Genomic DNA, 22,689 nt, shown 5'->3' with positions numbered 1-22,689 from the left:
AGTTAAGTCTATCTTAGTATTACACGGAGCAGTATGACAAAAGAATATTCTGCAACCCAAACCCACTGTGAGCATAACCTTTCTACAGTGTGCTCACCGTTTCACACTGTCTGCTACTTTAGCTCTGCAAACATAGAGTTTAATAGACATTCTGGTGACTTTTTTTTTTCTTTTCTGCCATGCTATTACTTTCATGAGGCAGATAATTTATGGAAATCTATAAATGTTATCTTGTCTGTGCCTTATAGGTGTCACTAGCTCTAACACAATGGTATCATAAAGAAATGTGTATCTCAGAACATGGCAGAAAAGAGTTCTATAGATTATTTCAGCTTTTAAACCGCTCACCCTCAAATCCTAACTTTCCAAAGATTATACATGTGAAGGATACAGATGCTTCACTCAGCACAGTGAAGTTCTGACATGTATGTTCACATTAACTCTTAGTAAATTCCCATCATTTGTATTTGGTATCTTACTTGACATTCATCTACATAAGCTGTATATGTACCACCTGAGGACCACCATCAGAAATGTACTGATTATTGAGATTGGACATTTTCTTAATATGACTGCTTATTTTTAAAAATAAAACATGTTCAGTAACCCTACCCTCACTAGGAATGTCACATTACAGTCTTATAGTACTTATTTTATTTAATTTAACACATTAAGACCTAAAATATGAATCAATCAAAGAAAATTCTGGTATTTTGGGAGAGCCACCTGATGCTAATGCTTGCTTTTTGTTAACTAGAAATAATCACATGCCATTTAAAAATTAAAATGCTTTTATAGAGACAGTTTCATAACTGCATTAAAGCGAATGAGAAATGCTATCTATAATATTAAAAAGTAAACTGAAGGAAAAGTTAACCAATAGTCAAGATACTCAGTGCCATTACTCAAGAGGTTGTTGGTTGAGACACAATGCAAATTTACCTCCCATTTCACAATAGCAAGTTGGTAGAACCTTAGCTTTCATTCTAGGCAATGGATTAGGAATTTGATGAGGAAAAGCAGAACTTTTGTTACCGCTATGACACCAGCATTTACAGAAGTTAAAAATTCCCCTGAATCTAATGAAATTATAAGAATGGACACACTAGGCTCTTGCCTGACTCTGAGAGTAAAGGAGAAATTTGGGCAGTGCCCATGCACAGTGCACGAAAATTATACTTGGAGAGCCTTCTCTCCCCTTCCATTACTGTGAAGAAGCAGGGGATGGGGCCTACTCTGGTCCTGCCCAGAAGCATTAAGGAAAATTATTAATATAATGAATTCTTTCATTGTCCAGATCTCATTGTCAGGTTATTCAGAATCAACTCAATGATGCCATTTTGTTATTTGTGAATGAGATAATTTGAGAGAAACAGTGAGATCCTGGAGCTATGGTGTCTTTTCAGTTATCAGAATGGAATCTAGTCCAGGGAAAAAGCCAATGTGCAAAAGTGGGCAGATGCATCATAATATAGAATAACAGTTCCAAATCCAAGTTGAAAACATACAATAAGGTCACTCTGCCTCTGACTTCTGTATCTTCTTGTATGAGAATATCATGTTTACTTTTTAGGCAATTAAATGGAACATTTTATAACTGAACTAAAACTTGGGAGTGTCATCTGGTTGGGTGTGTCTGGGATGCCAATAATTCAAGGCTGCACTGATGCAATAATCATCACATTGTCTCTTTTCTTTTTGAAAATACCCCACTTACATCACAATAGACTAAGCAAGTAATGTTTAGAGAATTATTCTTATATTGAGATTTTTTCAAATAGAAAAATTTTGACAACATAGTATTTTAACTCTCTGGTAATGATAAAATAAACTCCAGTTTGATTTAGTGGGGTAAACCTATAAAAATGAGTTACTACAGAAGACAAGCTGGATATAATCTTATCTGACAAGGTAAGGCACAAAGAGCCAAGCATAAACACACATCATTACATTAAACCAACTGCACACAAGTGGTCAATAATAATATTGTTGTATACATGTCCAATAATAAGCTCTGAAGCAAAATGAAAGAGAGGTTTATTATGCTGATTTTATCTTTTTAGGCTGAACTTTGTTTTAGACCATAAAAAGCCAGTGTGTAGAAGAGAATACTAGAAACAAGTCAAAATATATAATAAACATTTATCTTAAAAATAACCACATCGAAAGTTTTATTTAATTAGAATTCAATGTACAAAGTTCAAATAACTTTTTAGAATGCAGTATCTCTGAAAATTACTCAGCAAAAAATATACTTATACTAAATAATGTTGTTATGACAGAATAAGTACATAAATTGACTTTAGAGAAATATTTAATAAAAAACATTTTTAGAAAACTAATACATGCTAATTTTATAAATGCCTTGCATACAATTTTAAACATCCATTTGAATTTTCCTAGGCATTTCTAAAATGAAAAGAAGTTATTTATTCCTTTGTGGTCTTTTGACGGGAGAATGCTTAGGATTTATCAATGAAAATAACAATAAGATAATTATCATTGTTTATAATTTCAAGCTTAAAGGCTATGTAAGATTCTAGCTTGCTGTTGCAATTCAGCTCCTGAGACTGTTCTGTGTCTCTGGCTGATCAGTACAGGCTTGATTACAATAAATTTTTGTTTTTAGTTTTGAAAAAAAAAGATAATTATCATTCAAATCATATACATAGAAAGTGGAAATCAATAAATTTGTTTATGCAGTTAGAAATAATTAAATTCTCTTAGGTTAAGCTGTGCATTATAAAAGGCTTTCCTGCCTGCCTGAATCAATCTTACGACTGAGTTATCTATTTATACAGCAACATATGGCTTTCTTATGAACACTAACCAAAGGCAAGTAGATTTAATCACTTACATCCAAGTATGACCACCTTACAAGTTTTATGTTTTGGCAATCGGTAAAAAGGTATTCATCTTTGTACAAGTAGGCTTGACAACTGAACATCACAGACTTTGCTTTTGTTCCACCAGCAATCATACATAAAGATTCCAGGAAAATGAGATAAATATTACACTGAGACATGATTGTCATTAATGGCTGAATTTACATAAGGTGCTCATGAACACCTTAAACATTCTTCTGTGGACAGCATTGTCTGTCCACCTGCTCTAACTCAGCAATTCTTGTCCCCTCAATTGAGACCAGAAGTAAATAATAAAATTATATAATTCAATAGAAAATTGGGTCTTTTGGGAAACATAGATTTTAACAACAACAAAGAATCCAATTATACCAAGCTATGTAATCACAGCTTACAATCTTTAGGACCTATACGAACTATATGAGAGAAAAGGGAATATGTGTAAATATAAAAGTTTCCTTCATTCTAGAATTAGTTTGGCTAGACCTACTGTCAGTTCTGTTATCAACCGGCACATCGGTAACAATAATTTTCAAATTGAATCAAAGATCAAAACACAAGAGTCCAAAAATGATGAGAAAAGAAAAATTAGAGTGAAGAAGAATTTTATCCCAAAGAGTCTGACTTTAGCAAGTCCACCAGAATGTCCATCTGTGAAGGGAGGCTTTCCTCTGATATTCTAGTTATTGATCATGCCTTGATCACTATTGAAAATCTGTACCTTCTAATCTCAGGAAGTCTTTATGGCTGTTTCTGTCAAGCTGGACACTGTTAGATTCTGCTGGAAGATGTAAGATCTCTCTTTGTGATATTATTGCTGCTTAGATTAGGCTAATTCCACAACCAACCAATGAACCAGATGCATTTATGACCTCCTAGGATTTGAGCAGACCTGTTTGAGCAGAGCACTTCCTTGTAAATTCTTGTGCTTGCAGTCTAGTTCTAAAGTTGAAAATAATCTACTTTTATTTCTTATAAACATATCTATATTTTTTTAAAGAAATGGAATACTGCCAGGAGACATTGAAAGAGTGGTGAGCTAATACAGGGGCTGATAGACAAGAGAAGAAAATGGATATAAAAAAAATCTCTGAGTCACACTTAACTCAGTAGCATCAAATGAAGTAGTAACAATTCGCTTGACAAATGACTGTCACATCACCAGTTCAGATAAAGCTTTGTAAAGAAAGCTGTCCATGACATAACTCTAAGAACAATTATTTCTAATATTTTAAGTACATATGAGAGTCTTATATAGACACCCATAAATAACACAAACCCTCAACTATTTACTTTATTGCAGCTACATTTTTAGCAGTATATATTGCATACTGTCCTTTCATTACAATGATGGAATCTTTTTAACAGCTAACAGTACAATTCCAAAAAACTTTCTAGATGGGGTAGCAAGATACCAAAATACTAAATCAATCAATCTCTCTCTCTCTCTCTCTCTCTCTCTCTCTCTCTCTCTCTCTCTCTCTCTCTCTAACACACACACACACCTTATATAAATATTTGCCAAGACTAACCTGTTAATTAACTAGAAAGCTTAAAACTGAAAATACTAGTAAGTAAAAACTGCCAAAAGATCCTAAGAAACACCAGGGTAAAAATGTAAACCTCAGAGGCAAACATGTTTACATTATCTCTAAACCCTCACACTTCATTTTTTTCAGATAAAATTCTCTTTAGCATACCAGAGAGTCCACAGCAGTGAGAATATACTATGTGCATTTATGTAGTGACCGGAAAGCAGGGATCAATCATTGGGATAACCAGACATAGAAAACTGTTGTGATGAAAGTAAAGCCTTTGTGTGTATATCTGTTAATTTCAAGGAGCAGTCAAGAGCACTAAAACACCTAAACTTTTCTCATTCTGTGGTGGCTCAGTACAGTAATGTTCAATTGGGAAACATACAGTAGAGTATGTGACAGAAAACGTACACGTTCAGAGGAAATAAAAACATATGGTAGGCTTACCTTTTAATGTTCTTTCTCCTCTTTTCTATGCCAGTCCAGATGCTGGGTATAGTTCCTCCCTGCCAGTAGATGGAGATAGTAAAATTGAGTCTTGGTGACCTCAAACCCTAATCTAGGTGGTTCAGAATTTTCAATTTTGGATTTGGGTATTTTAAAAAATGAATAATTGAAAAACACAAAGTTTGTAAAAAATGTCTGAGTCAGTCAAATAAACTTTTATTTGTGGACATTTTTGCTAATTTTTATAGGACAGGGTCTTGGCTGGCATAGAAAAAAATATAAGAAAGAGCATTATTTTGTAGTTTATATAACCTAGATAATTTTATTCTCTTAAAACTTGCTCACTCACTCAACTAATACCTATATTTATTCTGAATATGTTATTGGCCAGATGTTTATTATATGGTATTCAGTTAACATTTTAATAACCCTGTAAGTTATTCTTCCCCACCTCCATCCTATCCCAGACACTGAATTTGCTTAAGGCCTATGTGGTACTGCCTGCATTCCATGATTCTCAGTCCCTCTAAGTCTTAAAGTATCCTCCACTTTGGTCAAGACTAGGTTCTTCTGCTACTGACAAAGGGACCTTAGAATTGTAAACCCCTTTCCCAGTGATAAAAACTAAGGTTTGGTATTATTTTGTTTCAAATCAAAATATTCTCTCACAATTATCCACAGAGAAATTCATAAAGGCAAAATGTCATCATTTGTAGATTAGATTGATTATCTTTAAAAGAACAAGAGGAGCCCAGGAACAAGAAACATGGTTTTGTTTAAGGACTGCATTGTTGAGATGAAAGACAAATAGAAACACATAAAAGTCTATACTTGTTAGCAAGGATTTTAAGAAACAAAATATATCCTGTCACCCTGTCATGGTCAAAAGCTAATGAAGTACCCCTGAATAACAATAAGGAAGCTAACTGAAAGACATTCCTAATTAAATTTAACACCTATAGAATGATGAGCTCATGGTCCTTTTCTCATTCAATATGCACACCCACTGAGACCACTGGGAAAGGATATCACTATTCTTCATTGTCCCAAGCAGAGCTGAAGTTGCAATGTTACTTGCGGGAATGATCTGTGACATGATTTTAATAGAGCATGTTGTGAGAAAACAGCATTATACAGCTAATCAAATAAAAAATGCGAATTTATTAAAAAATAGCATGACTAAAGTAAAAGTCTATTTTTATAAAGTTACCTCATCACACTTCCCAAATGAGAACACTATTTTTAATAGTGCTTTATAGGTCTTATGATTTTTGAGTTGCAAAAGTATTTTCCAGTGAGAACAAGGTTAAATATATCAAGCAAAGTTTTCAAATCAAAATAGTTATGTTGTCCAATTAGTACGGCCATAATAGTTTTTGTCTAAAGCAGTAAGTTTATTTTCCATATTTTAATTTTAATTGATTGTGAGGGGTGTATACATATGGATGTGTGAAGATAAATTCATCAATGCAAGAATGAAGAGGTCATAGGAGAATGCTAAGTACACTTCTCTATTAAATAGTCTGTGGTTTATTCCCTCAAAATGAGGTCTTATATGGACCCCTGTGCTAAAGTGAAGACCACCATACACCACTGATCCTCCAGTCTCCAACTCTACCCCAATACTTTAGTAATAGGCAGGTATGCGACTGTGCCCAGCTTCTCACATGAGTCTTGGGCATTTGAACTTGGGTTCTTACACTTGCATAGCAAATGCTCTTATGTGCTATGACATCTCCAGAACCCAAACCAGTCTATTTTTAAAGAATAAAAAGGAGTAACCATATCATGTTAGGTCCACAGATATAAACCATATAATGGTCCCAGAAAACTTAGATATAGTGTCATCTTAATAACAAAAGATAGCATCAATCTTCAACGCAAGTCACTCTGGTATAATGATTATCAACTCCTTTTCCACCAAATCACATTACTTCAAGAGATGTCACAGATCATGTCTATAAGTAACAAGAACACTTACACTGTACTGGAAACAATGAAGAGGGATGAGACTCTTTCACAGTGTGGTCAATAGATGTCCTGCATTGAGTTAGAAAAGGAGGACCACTGATTTTATTACCATAATAAGTAAATGTAACCACAGGTGTAAATTTCAAGCTGTGAATGAATGTAGATTTTTCTATTTACATTCACTTCAGTTTATCTCATTGAGTAGAACTTTACCCTTTTTTCCCCAGAAATTTGGTAACATCTCTTATAGTTACCTTATTTTACTCAAGTAGGTTAAAACAGCTACAACAAAGTAACCCACAACATTTTCAGTGTGATTGTCTCTATTGAAATTGTGATTTGGAGACATTATTACCAGTAGTTACTGATTTGCTAAATTCTGGAGTCCTTTCAGTGCTTAGATCAGTATATTTGACATTAATTCTACTTCTCTGAAAGAAAAGATTATTCTGAAACTAAGTATTCCCTAAAAAGTGTCCCATTTCAGAGACTGCTGAAATAGAGTTGAATGATCAGAAGCCAACCTTTAATCTTTTGTTAGCCAAAAGAAGCAAAGAATAATTTCTCTAAATTAACATTGTCACCATAAAAAAAAAGCAATAAATTTTTCATTTAAAGATGGGGAAAGATAAGTAGCATTATAGTCTTTTGGGTTTTGTAGTTCAGAGGATGGGCAATGTCCTTGCAGATGATGTTCTATGACCTATACTCTGTCTCAGGTCCTTGAAAAGAAAGAGGGAAAAATAAGGGGTAGGTCAAGCATTTGTGAAGAACGATACCACCTCACATATTCACAATCAAGTGTATGAAAAAGGTACTTAATATGCTGTCTAAAAAGAACTGTATTTTCAATATTTTAAACAATCTAAGACAAGGTATACACAATTGATAAGGAAATAGAAATGAAAAATTAGTTTTCTTCACTAGTTTCCCTTGGTATACTAATCATTTCTTCAGGCCATGCCCCGTGCCAAGCAGTAGATAGCAACACAAAACAATGGAAGTTTTAGATATAGGTGTTTTAGATCTATATTATGGTTACCAGATTTGTGTGTTTAATGGATTTCCATGTGTGAGTGTGATGATGTGTTCCACAATTTCTATGTGTTCCTTTATCCTTAGCTCATTTTTAAAGTTAGTTTGTTTTATCTTACTCTGATTTTAAATTTTTGCATTATTTTATTGCATTATTTTTAGATGACTATTTGTATTCTAATGAGAAACAAAGAAAGGGTGTAGATTTGGGTGGATGAGGGAGTAGGGAGGAACTGGGAGGAGTACAATCAAAATAGATTGTATGAAGAATCTAATTTCAATTAAAAGAAACAAAAGTACCTAAGAAGCCCTTACAAACACCAATTTAAAATATCTGTGGGGCTGGAGAGATGCTCCACTGTTTAGAACACTTGCTGCTCTTGGAGAAGACCCACTGCCCACCTTAGAGATCACAACTGTCTACAACTCCAGTTCCAGGTGATCCAACCCCCTCTCCTGCCCTCCATTATCATTGGGCGTGTATATGGGACAGAAAGGTATATGCAGGCAAAAACACTCTTAAAATTTAAATAGATTAAAAAAATTTAAATACTATCCAGGCTGAAGAGGCAGCTCATTGATAGAGTATAGACGTAGGAATACTAGGCCTTGAGCCAGTTCTCCTCCAAAAACTAAGTTTTCAGAAGAAGCTATAAAGATCTAACACTCATAAAAAAGTTTATGTAAAATTACAAAATAAGAGATATTACAGCAAGAGAAGGCTTATTCTTCTTCAATCAGAAGCATGGCACTCTTTTTTGTACAAATAGAAAGCTAAGTGAAGAACAACATGTCCTCACCCTCACTGACTGTTTGTATGACCGTTTTCTATAAATAGCCTACCAAATGCAAATTGAGAAACAGCAGTGATTGGTTAATCATTGACTCTGTTTTCCTCTGTTATATGGACCTACTTTGCATTTCTAATCCTATTTTAGGCATTCTTTTGATTTGCCTCCTCCTAAACATGGGAGTAGCTCTTCCTCAAGCTTTCCTCAGTCATCCTTCCATTAGCCCAAATCCCCAGTGACCTCCAGCACTGCTTAGACTTAAATCAACACTGCTCCTCAGCAGGATCCTTTGATTCTGAATTAAAAGCTCCATCTCTTCTCTAAGTCACAAAGTCACATTCACACATACATTTTTCCACCATAAGCTCTGACATACCCACTTCAGACACATGCACAATTTATGGGCTCTGGTTCTTCTTCACTTCCTAATCCAGTGTTAGACTCCCCATTTTACCAAGAAGGCCCCCTTAAATGTCTCATCATTCATTTATGGCACTGTTTCCACTGACTGTGGTTGAGATAATGTTTAAATGAAGCATCACTGAGCCCACACTTTAGTTGTTTCTGCAATTGTCTTCAATGGGAAATATTACTCTTGCACATACAATAAGCTTTCTTTCGTTAATACAAGGTGAGTTTTCTAGCCTCCTATGGAAGAGTTTTGTTGTCTGTAAGAAACATTGTATATTTTACAACAATTAAATGTATTTATCAGTTTAAAAGCTTGTAAGCTTGTATAAAGAGCTGATTTCATAGTTTCCAAAATAATCAATTGAAGAAGTAAAGATACTATACCAAGTAAGCCTATTCCTGTGTGTTCTTATTTACCTGAATGAGTAATTAAATCAGCAAGATGGTTTAGAGGTTGAGGGAGCTTATCCCCAAAGCTAATACAATTAATTTGATACCAGGAACCTATGTAGAGGAAGAAAAAAATGAGTTCTAATAAATTTCTTCTGATTTCTAAATGTCCTCCATTGACATTGGAGTGCATGTACACACAAAATAAAAACACACATGCTTATATACAGACATAAAAGCATACATACAGAATACATACCTGTATATATATTTACATATCTATGCACACATATATACAGATTGCATATGTGCATACATATAGAATGACAGGCAGACAAAAACACCTTTAAACTAAATGACAGAATAAATAACTTTAGTATGGTGCTAGTTCTAAACTAACTTGTTTTTCATGCTTTGGTATTGTTTTGTTAACTTACACCAAAAGTTTAACTAAAAATAGCCAAATAATGAGTCTTTATTTTAAATTAAGAAAATATAGCTTTCTATCTCACCTCTTGATATGTTAACTATTTCTGTTTATTATGAGTTGTGTACAATGGTGAAGAGCCAACATTCAAAACACCACCCACCACACAGTTCAGACTCCCACTTCTGTCCCCTGTCATGTTTCTTTGAAGACACACACTCCTGGTTTCTAACAGGTGTTATTAATAACTCAGCTGACATTGGCTGTTTATTCTTCTCAGTTCTCCTTGGTGAACCCAGAACTTCACACATATTCAACAACTATAACTGGTTGTAGTAATTATTTAAAAACAGCTGCTGGTCAAACCAATTATCTAAGCTGCAGCAGCTCTGCCTAGCTCAGCCACCTTGTTCTGTGGCCAGAGGCCATGTGCGCACTGCAGCTAGAAATGGCCAGCCAGAAACACAAACCCTGCCACCCACAAGACACCAGTGTGGGAGATGGCTTTGCCAATCTTCCACACTGTCTCCACAAGGCATTGCCCAGACCACCTCGGCATTCATGCTGGCCCAGTAAGAAAATGAGACTCTAATGCTTAAATACTAATCAACGGCTTTATATATTTAGTAATGATCAATAACAATATGCCCATACAAAGAGAGTTGTTTCCCAACTAGTTAACCTAAATAAAAGTTATTACCCGCGACTGCTCTCCAAACCTGTGTAGCTCTCCATCGCTCCTACATCTCTGCTCTCTCTAGGTCCTCCTCTTCCTTTTTCTCTTCCTCTCTTTACTCCTCCTCTTTCTCTCCTTATTCCTCCCACCTCAGCTCCTCCTACAATAACTCACAGTAATTATGTTTATTTTATAAAAATTATTTGGAGCTTTATGTATCTATATCATTACATTCACTTATCAGTAAAAATGGCTTAGCTTTCTCCACTACCCCTGAATTCCTATGTCCTTTCTCTTTTAATATTAGCTGAATTATCCTGAATACCTATCCAGATAATAAACTGACACCACATAAAACTTACTCATAATAATAAATACACAATGGCTACTTACTGGATCCCTGTCAGTTAGGAGCTGCCTATGCCACACTGGGACACTAGTCAAAAACAGATCACAGATTTAAGATAGAAAATAAAAGCAATGGTGCAGTGGAAGTTAACCACTGCTAGCTCCATCAGTAATAACCTGATAACATATTCTAAATATTGGCTGCATTTCCCCAATTTAAAGATATTAATTGATCTTAGGTTAAGTCATAGCAACCATCTTAACAGTTTTGTAGCTATCATTAACTTCTAAATATTGCCTTAACCTATTTTATCAGATAACAATACTAGTTAGATCAATAGGATCTGTTTTCATTGTATCTATCATAGAGTTCTTTGTCATATGAAAATAGGTTTTAAGATCCTGAGTGTATAGAGAGCTCTGGCATTATCTCGTTCAACAGACAGTGTTTCATTGTCTTCTCTTCTGGACCACACTCCTTGAAGGGAAGGGAGGCAGTCTGTTTTGTTTATTACTAAATCTCCAGCAATCAGATGAGTAGCTAAGTGTAGCAAGTATACAAAACATGTGTTTAATTAATGTATTCAGGTTTATATACTAACATGGTTTACATGTATATAATTAATAGATTCAGGTTTATATACTGACATGGTTTACATGTGTATAGTCAGGCTTTGCCAGAACAGCTACATAAAATTTTAATTCTCTTATCTAGTAAAGAAATCCAAGATAGGCAATGAATCTGAAGAATCAACTTTACAAAAGTCACCATTTCCCTTAGCCATGTCTCTACTCAATGATTCTTAACTACACTTCTCTCGACAGGTTTACTGACCTTTAATAAATCTAACTTTTTTTCTGTTATTTATTCAGGATGAGGTTTTCTTTTTCTTCTTTTCCAATCTTTTATCATATATCCCAATCAAAATAGTCTCTCTTGAAATTAAGCTCCTGAGTGCTTTATAATACATTTTGTTCCAGTGGTATGAAGCAACGAGGCCTTGACTTGAATGAAAAAAAAAAAAAAAAAGCACACAACATAGTATCTTTTATTTCTAAGAATGTTTCTTTTGAGGCATACAGCATCTGTGAAAGTGTTCTTCTCTAGAAACTTGAACTAGGAGTTATCATCACTGCTGTGCTTCAGTGGCTTATAGGTTCCTCCCCTATAAACAAACTGATATTGTAAGCTCACCTCAAGAAAGTTGTTAATTCAAACATTTAACAAATCAAATAAAGACTGAGTGCCTCGAGAGAATGTGCCTGAAGATTAAGATCCCTTTTTAATACAAAGTTATTTCCTAAAACTAACTGGGTAACTCTCTTCAGTCCAAGTCTGACACCTTTATCCAAAGTTTAAGCTGATTTTAATAGAATATATTTTCATGCATTAGTTTTTTGTATGTGTCCAAAAACAAAGTAATGTATAGCCTGAAGAAATTATAACGGGTAAGTTAAATTGAAATAACAACAGCAACAACAATAATAAAACATTGAATGCTGCGAGGAACAAAGGTTAAAGTTCAGATGGTGAGAAATCCTGGAGGCAAACAGGACCACCGCACACGGAGGAGCAACTTTACATACTGAATCTGGAAAAGAAGCAAAGTGAGAAGAAAATGGCACATGCCTTCAAGTTCACATGGACGAACTGCCATTGTAGGCACAGCTGCTGCTGGCTTCTTTTAGCAGCTTTGAAAACAGGGGTTGAACAACTTACAATGGGAACTGCATAAGAAATTCCTGGCAAATATTAGCAAGAAAATATTTTCCTGGCAAATACCAGAAATCAGGAAAGTAAAGGATAATGACAAGAAGCCGATGGCTCAAGCCAAGGCATGTATTGTTCGGGGGCTTGACTGAAGAGAAGAAAAGCTGCAGTTACAACCTAAAGTTGAAGCAAATGAGAAAGTTACTTAATGAACAAGTGACTCCTCCTGAGAGTCCCCATCTGTTACTGCTGTCAACTGTGTCAAAACCAGCAGTAATTTTTGCTCAGTGTGTACATATTTATATTAATTTTACATATGAGCTAAATATGAAGTATCCTTAAAACACTGCTGTGTAAATGAAAACTAGTTAAGGCATGTTTTTTGAAAATGTGTTTTGTGTTTAGATTATTTCATTCTCAACCTGTTTTGCTCTTTGATTAAATTTTTGTTACGTGACCAAAAAAATTAGTATGGTGCAAGGATTAGAAATTTTAAGAAATCTATACAAAGGTTAATTCATATTAAAAATAATAATAATAAAGTTTCCAGGGTGGCTGAGAGCTCCGGCTTCAGCTCCCTGAGCACAAGGATCACGGACTTGCACAACCACATCCAACGAGTATGACTTATTAAAAAGAAAGTATTGCTCACAAGAAACTGCTTGTAAAATTCAGGCTAGACCTAAAATTGGTTGTTTTAAAAACAGTATTTCAGACTAAACTGAATCTCTAAGTAATACAATGGTAACAGGTTACATGCAAAGATTTTTTTCAAATAAAGTTTAAAGAAAGACAAATAAAGTTTAAAGTTTCTCCTATTTGAAGGAATCTATACTGTTTCTAGGTTCCCAAGAACTCAATGGCAAATATTATAGAAATCATAATATTAATAGAGTAAATATACTGTATATAAAAAGAATCCTATTAACAGAAAATCTGGGTACATGGAAGTAGACTAAGTCTCATTTGCCATTATGTATAAAGAAAAATACTATTGCCTACTCTGAATCATGACAGTCACAGCTGCTCGCAAAATTTATAATTGTTCATTTTATATGTCACAATATAGTGATAAAATGAAATTTATGTATGTGTATACACACACATTTATGAATATTCACACGTACAAATATACATGTATACACACACACACACACACACATCACTAAACTTGAATGGTTTCTCTGGTAATGGAGGAATCAAAAACAAGACTAGATCTTCAAATCCAAAAATCTGATTAAGGATTTGTTGTTTTTAACACGTCTATCAGCAAACACTGCCAATGCCTGTCGACTGGGATTCCTTGTTGACTCAAGACTTCAAAGGATCAGTGAGTCTGATGTGTTGCACAAAGTCTGGGATACACAGCACACAATGATCTCATCCCATCAGAGAGCCCAAGGTACATCTTTCAGACTGACATTGTGCAATTAAAGCTTGTGGACCTTACTGCAAGATAATTGACAGAGGTGTTTAGGTATTCCCCTTCTTCACTGAACTGGAAATAACCTAAGGCTACAGACATGTCTTAGTATATATTGTTTTCAATGCTCCTGTTACTGCTACTAGATACATTATTTCAACTTGATTTTGCACAAAATAAACTCTTAATCATAGTCATTTTACAAATGCTATCTGTTTTTAAAAAGCATTTGTCTTTGAGGCTTTTCTTGAGACTTACTACAATGGAAGAATTCACATGTGTTTCATGTAATGCTGGCTACATAAAGAGATTTCAAATATGTACAACACATATTGTTATTACAAACCTTGCTTTCCAAGGACATATTTTCCAGTCAGCATCAGTAGCTCACTAGCTACTAATTTTAGCTTGAGAATAAGTTTGACAGTAGCGCTGATCTGCAAACCAATTCCTAAGGTAGCCGTGAGAGCCAATATTCTTCAAGCTATTCAGCTCAGCACTAAGGCTCTGGAACATTGTTTCTTAAAGTGAACAATGACCAACAATCACCAACCTCTGAGTGTGGTTGCTCTATAACACTTAAGATGCGCTTGTTAACCATTGATGGTCTACTTTGTAGATAATAAATGTATACAGATATTTTGGTGTTTTAGATAATATAAAACAAGATGACTTGTTTACCACTGATAATCTACTTTATGTCTGTGTGTGTGTTTGCATGTGTGCATGTGTGTGAGTGAGTGTGTGTTTTCTATAGGCAATTTCCCATATCTTCCTGTGAGAGTCTATTTAAGAGCTCGAGAGATCACACAACTGTTTAGAATTTTTACTATTTTTCCATAGGCTCTAAGTTTCCAGCACTAACATCAGGCAGCTGACAATGGCATATAACTCTAGATCCAGAGAATCTAGATCAACAAGTCTGGTTTCTGAGGGCACTCGCACTCACATTCATGTAACCCCACAGAGACAAATGCATATATACAGAGTTAAAAGTAAAATACCATCTTTGAAAAAGTAATAAAGGTCCCTCAGTTCAAGGACAGATGCTTCATGAGTAAGAACAAAGAGAAGTAGATTTTATTCATGTGAGCAGTGTGAAACTATGTCAAACACACAGGACCATGAAGATGGAACCATGGCTAACGTGTCCGCCACTTTAGTACCCAGGGATTTTTTACTTATTGTGCTCATACTAGCATGTTCTGAAAGTATATAAGTTATGAATCTTGTCACTCAAAATATGAAATAGGAAGAAATGAAGGAAGGGAGGAAAGAAGAAAGGAAGAATTGAAGAAAAAGGAAAAAAGCAAAAATAAAGAAAGCAGCACCTCTAAACAGAAAGCAGCCCACACTGCAAAATAATTTTTATGAAATAAAGTCAAACCCCTCTTCAAAAATCTCCTGACTTGCAATATATTTTGTTATAAGTTATTACTGGAGCAAACACTGAGGGTTCACCCTAACCCAGAAATCGCTAGTGTGCAGCCAACTTCCTGTTTATTGTGGCACAGACACTTAGCATTCCATCAGCAGTTTTCAGATTAATGACTCTGATGAAGCTCTGGCATGGCCAAATAGGAAGCATGAAGCCCATTTTATCTTAGAGTGAAAATCAGCAGCCTGGCATCAGTGTGTGCTAATGAATGGTGGTAAGTTCACACAGTGCGGTAAGTGACAACCAAGCATAGTTGAGTATTATTTCTGATAGATGCTTGAACTCTATAACTGTAAGTTACATTTTGTATTATATAGTGGGATGGGTGTCTTTCTTAAAGTTATCAAACTAGAAGCTTTCCATACAATTAATAGCATTTTTTATATTTTGAAGTAAAACAAACAAATTTTAAAAAATGATATTTGCCTTGTTCTAAAGCACAATAGGAAACCATGTCCTGTTTCAACATAGTGTAAGTTGTGATGCACATCTAAGCAAATCTATGTGTATGTAGCTTCCACAAGCAGAAACAACCCAGAGTGCTAGAACAAACAGCCCATCTCTTTGACCATCTAAACTAACATCAGTAAAGACTAACACTGCTATAGATTTTTAGTGGACTAGCTTCATTTTCAATATTGCTGTTTTTAATATAAAATTTATTCATGAACAGTTAATAAGGCAATTAATAAACTATGACAAGATAAGGAACATTACCACTAGATAAGTTATTTTCATTTTTTTAAAAAAAATCTTCTTTGTTCTTCATTCCATGTCTAGAATTTGTGAATTATGAGTTGGGCAAACACTACGTGCAAAGCATCATTCATGGCACAATAGTCATAAAAATATCAACCACCAAATACTAGAAAAGCACAACCAGGATGGGAAAAAAAGCAGGGTACACTACTTCATGTTTTTATCTAATAAAATAAAAATGAGTTATATAGACATCTGTGTTCTAAGACATTCAAAGGAGAGAAACTGGATTAAAATGGAATATGCTTGTGAGTTCATGCCTTTGGGGATTTCTAACATGCTGTCAGCATGTCCCCAAAGTTGTATTGCAGTGTTTCTTTGGGTTTATTTGTTTTCTTGGTTTATTTGTTCCTGTAAGTGATAGCACAGAGGCCATCTTCAGCGTTTACCATGTTAGGACAGCTCTCATAATATACTCTGGTAGCATGCCCTATCTCTTTTACAGCCATATGACTAAGACAGTTTGAATAGTTAGTTTTTCCCAGCCTGTCCATCTACACAGTTAGGTTCCTCCCATTGTAGGGCTTTCCTCCTGGTCCTTCTTAGCAAGTAGTTATGAAATAAGTAAGTAGGTATGTGGGATGCTGATAGTAACATCTAAGCACTTTAAAAAATATATCTATCCATCTCTAATACATAATTTTGAGTGCTATTATATTTTAAGAAAGAACTTCAGAAGTCACCAGATCTAACTTATAATTAACAGATAAGTATTGATCTGTTCAATGAAATAATTGTGTCTAAGTCATTAGCATTTGGCAAGGGTAGGTACCAAGAGTGCACATGTTCCCAGCTGACTGTCAGAATCTTGGGCTGGTTGTCCCAGTCTGTTGCTTTACTGTCTCTTTGACAGGTTTACTTCTGACATGTCCCAATATTAAATAACAAACTTCAAATGGAGAATAAATGACCCTATTGGAGAAGTGCATAAGGCTTGGGTGCATAAAACTTGAGTATTTTGTCAAGTCTTAACTGATTATACTTTCCATACATAAAATGCAAAAGACAACAGGTTAGCTTGAATACTTCCAAAACCTTTTTGCTAAATCATCTGCCTTTTTCTGGAATGCCTACTTCAAATATACTACTGGAGTATGCTACATATTGTTAACTAGAAGAAAAGCAGCCTTCCATAAATACGTTTTCCTTTCTAACAACAACAAAAAAAGCTTTAACAGTTAAGGAATAGGAGAACAAAGAAGTAATGTAATCATTGAGTCTTCCTTCTTCACATTCCTTACACAGAACACCCAGAATTTATCTGGGACTGAAAGTACAAAACTGTAATCCCAGCACTCAGAAGGCTGAGGCAGAAGAAATTTGAATATTTGGGTATTTTATTTGCTGATATCAAGTAATTTTTAAGAATTGCTATTTTTATGCTTAAGAAAAAAATCAAATGTTTTATTTAAAATATATTACAAAATTCAATTTGTTATTATCCAAATATACTCACATCACATAAATATTAAGAAAATAGCTCAATAAAGGTATCATATGAAATTATCAATTAATGACTATGTGACTCTATCCTATGATAGATCATGTGTGATAGTAAATCTTTATTGGCAACTTAACTATTTTTAGAATCACTATGGAAACAAACCTATGGGTATGTCAACAACAATGTTTCCAGAAAGTCCTAAATGAAGAGTAATGGTTCAACCTGAAGGTGAACTGCTCTGTGAATGGGCCAGAGTCCTGGAACTATGATAACTGAGAATGGAGACAGGAATCAGTGTTCACCTTCCTCTGCTGTTTGATTATGGATGTAGTAAGACTAGCTGCCTCACTTTCCTGCTTCTAACATCAGCTCTACCATGCTAGATTACATCCTTCAAATGTGAGGTAAATAAGTCTTTCTCCCCTTCAGTTGCTTCTCATTGGGACTTTATCACAGCAAAGCAAGCACATAATTGTGTTTTGAACACTCACTACAACATACCTGGTCTAGTATGGCCTCTGTTGCTAGTTTCACAAAGTGAATACATTAGGAAATTCAATTATAATACCCACATTTACCCTTTGACTTTGTTCTCTTATTTTTACTTTATAAAGTAATCTACATGGCCAGGTGCAGCCATACATAATCATAATCACAGACACTGGAAGGTTGAGGAAGGAGGATCATGAGTCAAGACCAGCCTAGATTACATAGCCAAACTGTTTCTAGAAATACAAGTACTGTATAAATAAAGTGAAATAGCAAATGTAATATCTATGGGTTGCAACAAAAGTTGTTGGATGTTTAATGTTTCTGCCACTTTGGGCAGTATTCTTTCAAATTCTGAGTTCTTACTTCTCATTAAAATTCAGCCTTGGCATCCTTAGAAAAAAATCTAAACTCAAGCTCTCTATAGAAGCAGATACAAATTCATTGATTACAGATTTAGTGAATGCACCCTAGCCCTCATATAGTTTTGGCATTTAAATCTCTTTAGAGTCGATAACAAACATTAGATTTATTTGTTTTATATTCTATAAGCTCTACTGAATTCAACAAATCTGGAGCATTTGTAAAAATCTGTAGAATTCTTATCATTGTTTCCTTATTCTCATAAGAGAACTAGATTATAAAATCAAGCACATACACAGTATGCTGCAATGCTTAGAACTTATTATTCTTTGTTTCTGTGATGGCAAATATGAAACTCAATGAATAGAAGTTTTAGTGCCCAGTGTCTGTCATCTACAGAAAGAAATGTCACTCATTTGACAGACGAGTATGGCAGATGACTTTGTTCTGTCCCCACAGCCAAGTAAGTTAAATCATGCCTATCGCATCAATTCAACACTGCCCAATCTTTTAAGATATGACAGAAAATTTACTGATATAAGTTTGAATCAAGATGAGCTCTTTCTAGGAGTCCCTAGGAGCAAAAGATACTCTTCCAGTGCAAACCTTGAGCATATGCATGGTAGTTTACCAACTTCAAAACCTAAATTCTCTGAAGCAATATTTCAAGTAGAAGTAATTCCTTGTGCAAAGAAACTACTACTGTGCTACAGGAAAAAAATTCTTAATCATCTAATGGATTCAGCCAAAGTAGAACCATACTTAAATTTTCTGGAAGGAGTGGAAGGATTTGTGAGCCTCAGCAGACCAAGGTGGAAGCCTAAGGTAGGTAGATGGCTCCTTTGAAAAGACTACAGTCTAGGTTTGTCTATCAGAAACACTTCCATGATTATACTATGATTATACTGTTGCTTCAGGTGTTCCATATTAGAGGCCACAATAGTCACACCCCCTGTGTGACTTCACACTTCCCAATGGAAGTTCTAATGTAGAACCTGAGATACAAATCACATTCTTTATGTATATACACATACACTCATGCACCCACAATTTGCAAACAACTATAAAGAAAGATACACAATGGTGTGTTTATCTCATCTTTTCTACTTTCAAAGAATTGAATGAAATACTGCCATATATGGCCATATGTGTCCTAAAATAAATGGTGGCTATCACATCAAATATAAATTCTAATCGTCAATTGCAAATGTCTACCTTTTGATAAGTAAATTTCTGTCATTTCATATTCATTATAATTTAGGTCTCTGGATGCCCATTTTTCCAGAAATTCTTCTTAGGTATCCAGGAACATTGAGATTGTTGTTTTTGGTAGACTTAGGTATTGAATCTAGGTTCTTCAAATGCATGCAAAGAAGGCAGTCTACAGCCCAACTACTCTGCAGACATCTAGGATAATATTCATCTTAAAGCCTAGTTCACAATTATTGATTGATAGTTGTCAATAATAGGCTTAGTACAGTTTTGCATTGAAAAGGTGAAATATACAGAGGTTTGGGGAACATGGAGACAAGTTTGTGTCAAAATAAATTTAAAACTTATTTGTTGTTAAGAAAGGAGAAAGATGGGCTGAAAACACGTCTTGATAAGTAAAGCACTTGCGATATAAGTATGAAAAGCTGATATCAGATCAACAGAATACAAGTAGTGCCAGACATAGTAGCAGGACAGCTAGTTTGATATATAAAGTGGCACAAAGGCAAGAGAACTCGTCTCAAACAAAGTGGGAGAAGAGAACCAATATACAAAATTGTCTCCCTCACTCTACACTTGTCCCATGGTACCCATGTGCCTTTGTACAAACATGTACATAATGCCCAAATAGTTAGTGGTTTGAAAGAGATGCCCACTTGGCATCTCAAAACGTAGTCTCCAGTTGGTGGTACTATTATGAGAGGCTTAGAAGATGTGACGTTTTTGGAGTAAATATGTTAAGGGAGGCAGATTTTGAAAGTTTAAAGCCTTGGGGACACTCTCAGTGTGCTTCCTCTGCTAGGTAATTGCCCTTAATGATATAAGTTCTTGGCTACTCCTCTAGCCGCTGTACTTAGATTCTACCATCATGGATTTTTAGATGGACTTTTAGTTCTTTGTAACTATAACCCAAATAAATGCATTCTTTTGTAAATTGTCTTGGTCATGGTGTTTTATCACAATGACAAGAAAGTAAGTAGCAGAGCTTTACAAAACATTTTAAATTAATATGATGCAGGGATAATTTTGTCACCAACTCTGCTCTCTATACCGTACTTAACAGAATCTCGATATTTGTCCTATCTTCAAAGGTATCACATCTTCTGTGAAATGCTAAATACCACTCTAGGTCCTGTGGTATATCATAATTAAAGAGTAACATACAGTTATGACAAATACAGTTAGTCTGGTGATCTTTAAGTAGTAATTGCCCTGAGATCTGACATGTGATCCAGACCTGGCCAAAGACAAGGAAGTTACTTTACAAAGAGGTGTTTGTAAGAAAGCTTGGTTTTACCTGTCTGGACAAAGCTGTGTGAGGTGCTGTTGCTGGGACAAGTCTGGGACTTAAAGTTAGAAAAAGAAGAAGAAAAGGTTCAAGAGACTAATGGTGTCATCTCTGATTCTTCCTATTAGCCCTTTAACTATCCTAATCATAGACTTCCTATTCTGTGAGACACCAAGTTAAGTCTGATTTGGAATCTCTTATCTGTAGCTAGAATCATCATAAGTTAGAGTCCTGTGTTAAAGTTTCTGTTGATACACTACAGAACAGAAAATGTACCCTATGACAAAGCCATATGACTTGCTGTTGTATTCACACATTTGATCACACGTTAAACAAGATGAGAGAAGACGACTGTGCACACCAACAACCAACATCCCCTAGTATAAGGTGAGAAAAGCTGCTATGCATTTATAGATTATTCACATTATTTGTGTCAGCCTTTCATATAGAATCCCATTAACGTGTTAGATATGAGATTTCCTCTCATTCTGATTATTTACAAGTGATGTTTGGAACACAGATCTGCCACGTCCCTCTGCCATTTTTCATCTACAATAATATTTATGGTTACAAAGTAACATGCCATGCATTTGTTCAGATATTAATATTCCTATAGCTTGTCTAAAGTTTGGGTTTCACTATTTTTCACTAGTAAGTAAATTGGTAATATCAAGGATCATTAACATTTTTGATAAAACAATTGTCAATTAAAAAAATTCAAGCATCTATGCCAGTATCAAGAAAAACAAACAAACAAAATGTGTTTGAGACAAAGCCAATAAAAAATAGAAAATTGTTTTTGTCTATACTTTGAAATAGTTTTCAGTAAAAAATAATCTTATTTTTATACCACTCACTTTCAAAACATAGGTCCTTGATAAGTATCAACAGAAGCCTCAGAAATTTAAGAGCTATATACATATTTCCACAAGGCTGCGGTCGTTAAGTTTTGATGTTAGTTGTGACAGAGTTTCTGTGGAAACTCACAAGTGTCTATGCAGTAGAGTTTGCTTGTTGCTGGTGATTATGTAATGAGACTTCAACTCTACCTACTGTATTGCTCAGGTTGGATATTCTTATCTTCATTTTGTATTTATCTGAACTATCACATGCAGCTTGCTGATATCTCAAGCATAACCTTTATCTTGTTATAATCAATTAGCACTGCACCGGTACAGCTATGTCGCTCCAGTCTGTACACATATTTATCACATCTAAACATTGGCAATTTGATTTAGATTCATGGGCCCTTAAGGAAATGGAAATACAATCTTTGTGTAATTGGGCTTAGGCCAACCAGGAACTGCCTTATGCTAGGCACATTCTTTACTCCTGGGCTGCACCTCAGCCCCCATCCCACTTGTTTCCATATGTGTATCATCCACATGTCTCTACTTAGAATTCTTGCACTTTAAAAACCACCTACCTTAATTTTTATTAATTACTTTTATCTGTTAAGTTGGTCTCCATATTCCTATATAATTTTTTAGTCACCTGGATTAGCACTTTTTAATTCACATTTTCCACTTAGTTCTATTCTCATGCCCTGGGATTTGTACACATATCATTTTAAATTTATTACTGGTCATTTTAAAAAATTTTTTTACCAATTATTGTATGAGCCTCTGGTGGGTGAATATGGTAAGCATTTAAAGTACCATAAA

The 22,689-nt window shown here is 34.8% G+C and overlaps 1 protein-coding gene across 2 annotated transcripts in view; it reads right to left on the bottom strand.

Moving 5' to 3' along the window:
* Pdgfc (platelet derived growth factor C) overlaps positions 1-22,689 on the bottom strand; it is a 162,334-nt gene that overhangs the window by 78,771 nt on the left and 60,874 nt on the right. The window contains exon 2 of one of the 2 annotated variants that reach the window (XM_034501242.2): positions 4,850-4,908. The exons of the other annotated variant lie outside the window; for it this stretch is intronic. The gene's annotated coding sequence lies outside the window, so the exon portion shown is untranslated. The remainder of the gene's footprint in view (positions 1-4,849; positions 4,909-22,689) is intronic. 2 annotated transcript variants of the gene reach the window in all.

Source organism: Arvicanthis niloticus, chromosome 4, assembly GCF_011762505.2.
Source record: "Arvicanthis niloticus isolate mArvNil1 chromosome 4, mArvNil1.pat.X, whole genome shotgun sequence".
Lineage (NCBI taxonomy): Eukaryota > Metazoa > Chordata > Mammalia > Rodentia > Muridae > Arvicanthis > Arvicanthis niloticus.
This window is presented reverse-complemented; position numbering and strand designations above follow the sequence as displayed.